General features: G+C 43.1%; 1 protein-coding gene across 3 annotated transcripts in view; it reads left to right on the top strand.

Annotated features, from left to right (window-relative positions):
* Positions 1–8,243: 8,243 nt before the first annotated feature.
* The window catches only part of SNX7 (sorting nexin 7), a 103,192-nt gene continuing 101,082 nt past the window's right edge, over positions 8,244–10,353 (top strand). The window contains exon 1 of one of the 3 annotated variants that reach the window (XM_077120171.1): positions 8,244–8,262. The gene's annotated coding sequence lies outside the window, so the exon portion shown is untranslated. The other 2 variants (XM_077120169.1, XM_077120170.1) reach the window with 2 other exon arrangements.

The following is a 10,353-nucleotide window of genomic DNA, read 5'->3' as shown; positions in this document are numbered from 1 at the left end:
AGACTTATTAGAATTTGTTTTAAAACTACTTAGCACATTTTTATCAGCTTTTCCAAAACAATCATCATGTTTCTTTTTTTATAGAAACAAATATGTAGGCATAGAGTAAATTTCTTATTTTTATGAAACTAAAAAATACTTGCTTTTCAAATGATTCCAATATTAAGTATTGAATAATTTTAGTAGCGTGACTAGTTGTCCTCACAATGTATGCCCATGTTTGAAAATAATAAACGTTTTAGTAATGTTTAATTTCAAATATACCGGTTGCTTTTTCTCAGCTTCATTTGCTGATTCCACCTCATCTCTTCAGTCCCTAAACACTGAAAGTACCAAAAGCTCAATCTTCGGATTCCTTCACTGTCCTTTACACATTAGATGAGCTCATGAAATCTGGTAGTTTTATATATCACCTATGTCTTGATCACTTTGCATTTTTACCCAGAGTCTGGCCCCTGCCCCCTCCTCCATTTTGAGAGCAAGTCACATAGCCACCTACTTGCCCAGGACAGCTGTTAAAGGTCAAAGAATGTAAATCCCCTTCCCCTAACAATCTCACCTCATGAGAGCCTGCTTAAATTCCCTTATAACCAAATCTCGCCAGACTATTAAACTTTATAAACCTTTTCCTGGGCATGCCTCTTTCTCTCTCTTTTTTCTCTCTTGATTTAGGATGAAGTGCAGACTTTCCTTTCCCAACCAGCTGCCATTGGGGCAGATTTTCCTCCTGTCTGTGAGCCCCTAATTAAAGTCATGGGTGATCTTTTGTTAAGTGTGTTCTTTGACCTGAGAGTTATGCTGGGCTGGAACACTAGACCTTGCCTGAAACAACACAATAGACAACTGTCTATTCACCCCCCCTCCCCTTGAATAGTTAATAGGTCTTTCTCTCAAATTTAACATATCCTCAAGACTGAACTCCTGATTTCTACCCTCCCTCAAACCTACTCATTTTTCAAGTTTTCTCATTATAGTAAATGGCAAGGACATGTTTCTAATGGTTTATGCCAAAAATATTGGAGTCATCCTTTACTCCTCCACTTCAGTCTCGATAACTAAATTAAAAGCAATTGGTCTTTATGTCAACCTTATTCTTCCTCATATCCTTTGTTGTCTTGTGCATGTTCCTTTGGACAATTAGTTATGGTCTGGGGAGTAAGACACAGGGCACAAGACCTAAGATCTAACTGGATGGGAAATCCCATTGGGTCTACCTTCAGAATTTATCCAACCTTTCCACCTTTTCTTGCCTGGACCAAGTCATCATCATCTGCTGCATGGATTATTTTAATAGCTTCTTTGCTGATGTCTCTGCATCCACCTTTGCCCTTCTAAAGTCTGTCTCCATACAAAAGCCAGAGTGATATATCTAAAAGGTAAAAGAGATTTTTCTCCTCAGATAGGTTTCCTAATGGTTTTCCATCCTCCTCAAACTAGAAGCCAAATCCTTTCATCACTCAAAAGCCCAGGTAATCTGATCCCAGTCAGCTCTCTACCCTTGCTGACTTCCATGAATATGCCAGGTATTGTGCTGTCTCAGGGTCTTTGTAATTTCCCTCCTGCTTGGAATGCTTTTCTCCAAGTTTATCACTTCCTTCTTTGCCTTATGAGAGAGATCTTCCCCAACCAGCCTACATCAATGAGCAACTTTCCCCATCCCTAGTCCAGATAGCTTCATTTTCCTTCTCACCTTACCACATCCTGATATAATCTATATTTATTCTTTTTGATTGTCCAAATCCACCCATTGAATGGAAGTTGCATAAAGATAAGGACTTTGTGCCTTTATTTGATTTTCTGTAACCCCCACATTAAGACTTCAGTTTGTCTGTCAAGTGTTACTTGCTATATGCATATTTGTTGAAAACTGCATTAATTAAGAAGTAAGAAATATTGACTTTATTTTTAATATTTGCAAATTTAATGAACATTAGCAGTGACTAAGTTTTTAAAACCTATATATTTACTAATTTTAATATCAGCAAGACCTTGTTCTTAGACTTACTACTAAATATTTCATGAAATCTAAGTGGATGCCATGCCTAGAGTTTTCTTTTGAAGACAACAAACGACAAGCCATTCTTTCCAAACAGAAGTGTCAAGTCTTGGGTCATGTGATCTTGCTTCCCAGGCCTCAACCAATAAGGCAAATAAAAGAAGTGGGCACTACCCCTAGAGCTGTGATACATTCCCAAAGAAAAGCTCCTTTCCCTGCTAAGACTGAGCTCCACGACCTCATTGGAAAGAGTATGACCTTTGCTCCCTATATGGCAAAGTCAATGAAATACTCCACTGGTGGGATTTGATGGAAATCTACTCTCTGGGGGGGTGCTGAGCCTCAGAATTTGATAGATGCTGGCAGAAGCTGCTAGCTATTGCATATTGCTGCAACCAGGAGCTTGAAGAGCCACTAGACCCCTAAGGGTCCACGTTCAGCTCAGGCTAGAGCAGCTCTGGGCTGGTCGTACAGGGGAAGGGTTGGTGGATGGCTTGTCCCAGGTGGCCCTGTCTGTGAGTACATGCCTAGAACTGAGGAAAGGGTATGGGGTGTCAGAACTTGGGCTGTGACCCACAATATCTGGGTCTCTCAACTATACTACCACGGCTGCCCAAGGTTGATAGTGGGTTAGATATTGTAAAAATCTGTGCCTTGCAGGAATCTCACACTGGAGAAACTCTGCAGGGGGCTGAACATTGGAGAAAAAGAGCTCTCTGCAGGAGCCTAGAAAGAGAGCACACCAAAAAACAGGAAGAGGAAAAACACTTTCTCCTCCAGTGTCCTTCCAGGCCCCCCATTGACAAAGCTTAACATCATGCCAGCGGACAATGAAGAAATATTTACAAGGCCCAGCTAGATCATTACTGAGCAGATACAAAGAGTGAATTTGGAGCTGAAGGCCACATAATAACCACATTTTTCATTTCTAGGCTGTTTCTTTTTATAGTATTTTATAGCTATTTTTATTTGCTTTTTATTCAATAATTTATACTTTTTGGCGTTTGGTTATTTAAAATTATCTGAGGCCCTAATCCTTCTAATAGTGTAGTGATTCTGGCTCGTGGTAGATTATTTCCTTGAATGCTTTTAATTTTGTATTGTGATCTCATCTGCAAAATGCTTTATCTGTAAAAACTCTGTTAAAAGTGAGCTGAGAGAGAGGAATTTTGTTTGCTTCTGCCAGGGATCCCAGATATATCAATAATCCAGGAATTTAACAGAAATGATTACAAACAGGAATTGTGACTTCCTGAACCATGGTTATGATTTTTTTTTGAGGGGATGAGATTACAATATCTTTTCCAGATGGGGCCCATGCTGATCTAGAAGAGCTACTTTATTGAGTGAACATTTTACAAATTAACACTTTCATCTTTCTTTCATGATAATTCAAGCCCAAACCTTTAGATTATGAGGTCAACCCCAGCCACCCAAGCCCAAGAGCAGCCAGGCTATCAGCTCAAATGTTTACCAGTCTCATTCTCTCATTCACAGTTATTTTGTTTCTGGCCCCTGGGATGTCAATTTCTTTTGTGCAAGTTCAGCCAAGCGTTTAAAAGATTCCTGTTATAGTTTGTCAGGATTTATAGTGAGAGGATTTTAGAGTTCTCTATTCTGTTATGTTCCAAGAACTGAGAATCCCCAGTGTCCTTATATTTCCTCTTTTTTTTTCCTATTTATTTTAAGACAACATATATAAAATGTGTTGTAGTGCGCTACTTCATTTACTAGGTAACTTGAAAGTATGCCAGATATGAGTGGTGCCCTGAGTAAATAAAAGCTCTATGACTCAACCATGCCGCGATACAAGCAGCTCAGACCTAAAAGGCAGTCTAACTGTATATCTGAGCACATGGACTCTGGATCCAAATTACCTGGGTTCAAATTCCAACACTGCCATTTCCTAGTTGAGTAAATTATGACCTTAATTAAGTTACTAAACTTTTCTGTTTGTCAGTTTCCTTGTATGTAAAAAAAGGTGATAATATCATAGGGTGGTTGTGAGAATTAAGTGAATTAACATACATAAAGTACTTGGAGTGTTTTACTCATAGTAGGCAAAAATTAGCTATACTATGAATGTTATAGATGGATTTGTGGAAAGTAAGGATGCTCTCTGGAACATGTGACAAGTTCTGTAAGTGAATCAAATGGAGTACAGGCCTTTTGCAGGCAAAACATGCCTATTTTTCCTCCACTTAAGAAACCCCCTCAGTCTTGCCTTTGGGTTCTGGCAAACACTAAATATCTGAGCATGGGACATCTGGTGATCACTGCCCTGAGCAGCTCTTCATGAACTGGCTGTCATAATATTCATAAAATCATGAAATTAGTTATGGTGGAAATGGTATATATGAAAGTGGTCCTAAAAGCACAAGTTTCCTGCGCCTTTGGCTGTCCTTCCCAGCATGCCCACTACAATGCCCTCCTAGGGAAGTTCATCTGAACAGTTAACCAAGGAGTAAATAATTCAAATCTGATTTAAAGATTTCATCAGAGTGATTTGATCAGTGAGTGGGAAAGTATCTGCAAAGCCCCCTTCGGGGAGTGGTGAGAACGGGGAGAAATTCAACTTCCCCAAGTCGAATTCTTGATATTCTCACAAGCAGTGTGGACAACCAAAGCTATAGGCTGAGCCCCCAGTCTTGGGGTTTGTTCATATGAAACTTAACCCCGCAAAGGATAGGTCAAAAAAAATAAAGATTTTATCAAATGCTAAATTCATTTAGAAGTGTACTGCTGTGGGTTTAAAGGACAGTGGAAAAGGGAGATCCTTCCAGTGCTGCATAAGACCCACTATGCTTCAAAGAGGGGAGAGTCTAGGGTGAGGATTCCATGTCATTATAGGGATAAGGACTAACAATTTGACAGTATAGGACTTTGGAAAGAGCAAGATGGTATCTTGGTGTCAAAGAGGTTTGGAAAATGTGAGTTACTATACTCTTGAAATGGTCCTAGAATAAATGACCCCTTTTTGAAGAAGACTTAATGAAATGGAAAATAACTCCGATTCTGTAAATGCTAATATGACTGCTTTTCCAGATACTGTAGTGCTTGTTCCATGACCTCAGGTCTTACATACCAAGTGGCATGGTGGCAGGGATAGATGTTATGCACTATCTCAGCAACACTATAAAGAACTGGCTACTTCCATTGCCAAGGGTTCTACTTGCTAGAGTAGCAACTATACATGGCCCACACCCTATCACAAAATTTGGAGGAATCTAGGATTTGTCCTCAGTGGAAGACATACCCTGAGTTTGCTTTTTCTGCTTGGAAGATTTCTTCCCTGCTATCATCCATGGATTTACTGACTGCTCTATTCCCCATCATATTGCACACATAACATTTTTTTAAATTGTTATTTAAAAAATAACCAATAAACGATTTTCCAGCAAAGGAAGTATGGTCATTGGCCAGTGAACATTGGGTGACTTTTCTTATCATGAATCCCTTTACCAGAAAGAGCTGGCTTTATGGACGGTGGAAAGGCATATTATAGACTTTCTTATAGTCTCAGGAGATTCCACCTGTAAAGCTTGGGGGAGGGAGAGATATTTGACATGATGCATATGCTTAGAATGAAAACCAATAAAGGATACTATTTCTTCTCTAATTAGTACGAGTCTAGGAAGCAGAGACAGACTGGGTGGGGTGCTTCTCACTCTCATACCTGTACACAGAGTTTGGATTATACTGATGTAGAAGTTTTAGTACCCAGGGAAGAATTCTTTCAGTAAAGAATCCAAAGATAATTCCACTTAATAGGAAACTGAGACTGCCTTTTGGCAATTTATAGTTTCTCACGCAACTGAGCAAGCGGGCATAACAAGTCAGTGGTGATTAAATTAAAAACAGTAGTCCAAGTGTTGCAAAATATCAAGACAGGATTGCAGCGGGACTACAGGAAGAGTAGTAGTGTTAGCCCTGGAGCTGTTCTCAGTAATGAGCAGGTGTCCGGTTTTCTTCTTTTCAAGTTCTGGGAACTGTTCTCCCAGGCACTTGAGGCTGTATTTAGCAAGAGTAGGGGAAAACAGTAAGTATGTTCTGTTGATGTTGGGCAGCTAAGGGAGTGTATTATAGTAGGGGATTTTTCTTCTGTGGTAGATTGAATTATGTACACAATTTAGACAAGTGCTTACTCAATCCACATTCCTATGGGGGTGAACCCATTGTAACTATGATCTCTTGAAGCTGTTATTTTAGCTAAGGTATGGCCCAAATGAGGGTGGGTTTTAATCTGGATTACTGGAGTCCTTTATAAGAAATTCAGACATAGAGAAAGTCACAGGTTGGAGTTGGAAGCCTGAAGTCAGTGGGATCCAGAAGAGAAAGGAGAGGATGTCACCAGGTGACCACAAAGCCATGACTGCCAGTCAGACAGGATGCTACTGATCCTGGAAGGTAGCAAGCCTTGTAGCCAATGTTTTGATATGGACTTCTGGCCTGTGAAACTGTGAACCAATAAATCCCTGTTGTTTAAGGTAACCCACTCTGTGGTATTTGTCCTTGACGTCTGCAAACTACAACTCCCTTCCCTCTGTTTGCCTGTCCTCCCTCGCTCCCTTCTGTCCTCCTGTCATCCCTTCTTGTCTCCTTCTTTCCTCTTTTTTTTTTTTTAGCAGACCAAAATTGAAACTTCCCTTTCTATGTTTAGAAAAGTCTTTGCCTTAGGAACTGTAGTGGAACGTGGCCAAGTGGGCCAAGCAGACTAACCTATCCAGGGTTTTAAAACTAGAACTATTAACAGCGGGAAGCAGGACTGTGGGGAATTTTTATGGCAGTAATAGCTATGGCAGTTCTTAGAAGCAGCTGTGGCACTGTTGGTGACAGCCTCGGGAATCCAGTGGCATCAGTACTGATGGCAGAATGTGGAGGTGGACTGTCACTGAACATTCAGCAATGGCAGCAGCAGTGTCTACTCAGTCGGTCCTGTGGCATGGTTTAGGCTGTGATACAAACCGAATAGCCTAGGTTCACCCGTCCACTTTCTGAGCCTGTTCTCTATGCTTCTCTGCAATTAAGAACTTCATCTTGTAATTTAAAAATTTTAAACTTCCCTCAATAAGCTTAGAGGAACAAATAAGGTCTTTTAATACCTTGTATTCCCTACAGATCTTAGCATAACTTTTATGTGATCACAGCTGATACTGTGGTTTATTAATACATAATCTGATCCCTGACCTAATAACATTAGGTTACTAAGGAAAATACAACATCTATGTGAAACAAATAAAATCTTTGAGATGCAACACTCAAATTGGGTGGCACAGATGTGTCATATGGAAAATCTTTCTGAGAGAGATGGGACTATATATAGTCCATTCATGAGGGATGGGCAGGAGATGGGCTTTTGGGTACAGGAGCCATAAAATAAAGGACTAACTTTGGGTTTTTATAGGGCAGCAAGACCAGTCTGAATGGAGATGTGGGTAGATGTACTGAAACTCATGGGAGGTACATCTGAATGGTTAAAAGGAACATGTAGTGGCCTTGTCCTCTACTCAGAAATAAAGAAACTCTCCCCATTCGAGAATTCTACATATTTCTTTCAATTTCTTTTTTAAAGTTAAAATCTTTAAACATAGGCTAAATATCTTGGCAAGAGAACTTTTAGAAATCAGGTCTGACCTAACCTCCTTTCTTCCTGGCCATGTCCAAACTTCATGGTGGGGGGGGGGGGTGTGTGGCGGACAACGGGGGGGGGGGGGGAAAGAAGTGGGGATTGAGGGGGGTAAATAACAGTGAGTTTAAACTGCATCAACTTACTTTCGATTTCCATCATTTTTGGAATTTATATATAAATGCAAACCGCTAAAAAATAACAGCTTCGCACTACTTAGTACAAATGTCAAGCATTGTGCTTGGCTCTTAGTGACATTCTAACTCAACTTCAGGAAGACTTCCAGGAGTAAAGTGGCTGAAAATAGTTTTCAAATCTCAACTTCCCTGGATCGACAGTGAAATGACCACACAATCTGGTCACTGGGTCAAAAACTGATTACGAAACAAGGGAGGCTTTTATGTCTTTCATTTTTGCATTAGATTTAGTAAAGAAGGACTCAAAAATCCCAACCACGAGGAGAGGCAACCATTAAATACAGGAAATGCAGGAAATACAGCACTGGTCTTTTCTCTTGGCAGGATGAGTGGGCTGCCTTCCAAGCCCGCTGTGGATTCCCCCAAAGTGACTGTTCGCTCGGCCGCTTTTTCCTAGATTTCCGCCCCAAGCGGAAACCCTCGCCCCGCGGTCCCGGTGCCAGGTCAGTGCGAGGACGCCCACCTCCTACCTTCAAGTCCCCCTCTCCTCCGAGGGACAGCCGTCCCCTTCCCCACCCCCGCCGGATCCCAGACTCCGTCCACGCCTCGGTCTTCGCAGGCCCGCAGCCAGGTGGGGATGCACCCGGGCCTCCCGGCGGCCCTGCCCGGGTCGGCGGCGGCCCCGACAGTTCCGCGTCTGCGCAGCGGGCGAGGGGCTGGAGCGGGGCCGGCCCGGGAGGCGCAGGAGGCGCGGGAGCCAATGGGCAGGCTCGGGGGAGCCGGGCTGGCGGCGGCGGCCGGCGGGGAGCGCACTCTCGGGATGGAGGGCGAGCGCCGGGCATCTCCGCCGCGCTCCTCGGGCCTCCCGGTGGGGGGCGCCGGCGGGGAGAGCCCCGGGGGCGGTGCCCCCCTCTCGGGCAGCAGCGGCTCGTCGGCCCTGCTGCCGGCCGAGGTGCTGGAGCTGGACGAGGACGAGGACGACCTGGAGGTGTTCAGTAAGGTGAGGGCGGCGGTGGCCACGGCGACGACGCGTCCGGGGAAAGTTCCCAAGTCAACTCCGGGAGTTGCCGCCCGCTCGCCCTCCCGGCGCGGAGGTTCTGAGCTGGAGGTGGGTGGGGTCTCCTCCGGCCGCCCGTGCCCCGCCTGGGAGCTCTCGTCCTACCCGGGACTGCTTCGTCCCGCAGCGGCCCTGAACCTCAGCTGCTCCCACCTCCGCACTTAGACCTTCCCCTCGGCCGGCCCGTGGCTTCCTGCGGTTTACAAAGTTGTGATTTCTTCCCCCTGCTCTTTCTGCCCCGAGGCTGACATCTCCTTAGGACCCGCGAGGCGGGTGGCTCGAAACTGTCCCCGTCCCCGCCAGCTTCTTTTCGGGCGCGGGGACCGATAAAGTGAGTTTAGGGAAATTCCTTTCGATTTAGTGTTGCTGGTTGTGGATTTGAGACTTGAGTAGCATCCAAGGTGAGAATCAAGGCCAGTGGGTATAAGTATGAAGAAATCCCCTCAAAAGGAGAAAACGGTTCCTGTATCCATCCCCTTCACTGCGGAGCTAAGGATTTTTTTCAGATGGTGGTTTCTGCCACCCAACCCACAGTCATCTGCTTTCGTGCGTCCCCTTACACCGGGAATCAAGGGCCAAAGGCCCCTCTTAGCTTGTTATTATAGTTGGAGGGGAATTGACTCCTGCGGGGTTAATCATAGACTTTTGGTGGTTGTAGTCTGATGGTTGCAATTTCCGGAAGGGTTTTGGAAAAGAAAAATACCTTTCTTATCGGGTGGTTGAATGACACTCCAGTTTCTCAGGTTTCTGTTGCTGAAAAAACTTGAGTTGAGATCAAAACATTCTATTAATTACCAAAAAGCCTGTGCAATGGTTAAATTCACCTTGAGGTGTTAGGTAAACCAACTACGGTTTTATTCTGGGAGAGTGAACTGAGCATAGAAAGTGAATAAGCATACTCTGACCCCACAGGAGAATAAGTAAAAGTCCCTTATTTTAGGCTTAAGTGAAATGATAGGACCAGTTGTATTCTAGATATTCGGAAAGAATATCATAGTTTTGTGTTTTTGGTAAAGTTATTTGACTTTTCCATTTATTTTATATTCAGTTCTAAAAAAAAAAGTAACGCTGTCTTATTATATTCTACACATACTTTATATTCAGATCAAGAGTAAATGTTAGTTGAGTATTTACTGTCATTTCTTTACATTGCCTTCTATGATTCTGCTAGCCTGTGGATATTGGGCTGTGGATATGCATTGTCAAACTTCCAGCACTGGGGAGAGGACCGACAATTATTTTCAGACTCATCTGGGACTGTTTTAGAGTTGTCATGTGATTTCACTTTCCCTAGATTTTAAGTGTCCCAGTCCCCTTGTAAGAATCACTGTTTTACCCATCCTGTTTTCAAGGCTGGATATGATGTGAAATGGATCAAATTTAAGCTCTAGAGCTGTTCATTTGTTTGCCTCTATGAAAGTGTTGGGAGTTGCTGGCAGTAATAGATGTTCCAGGTAGGAAAGGAATGATAGGTCGCAGTCAGAAATATTTCTAAGTAAGCATTTCTGGGAAATTGCCTAAAGAAAGCTATCTCAGA

Source organism: Tamandua tetradactyla, chromosome 11 (assembly GCF_023851605.1).
Source record: "Tamandua tetradactyla isolate mTamTet1 chromosome 11, mTamTet1.pri, whole genome shotgun sequence".
NCBI lineage: Eukaryota > Metazoa > Chordata > Mammalia > Pilosa > Myrmecophagidae > Tamandua > Tamandua tetradactyla.
Note: the sequence above shows the minus strand (reverse complement) of the source record. Positions and strands in the feature narration are given on the sequence as shown.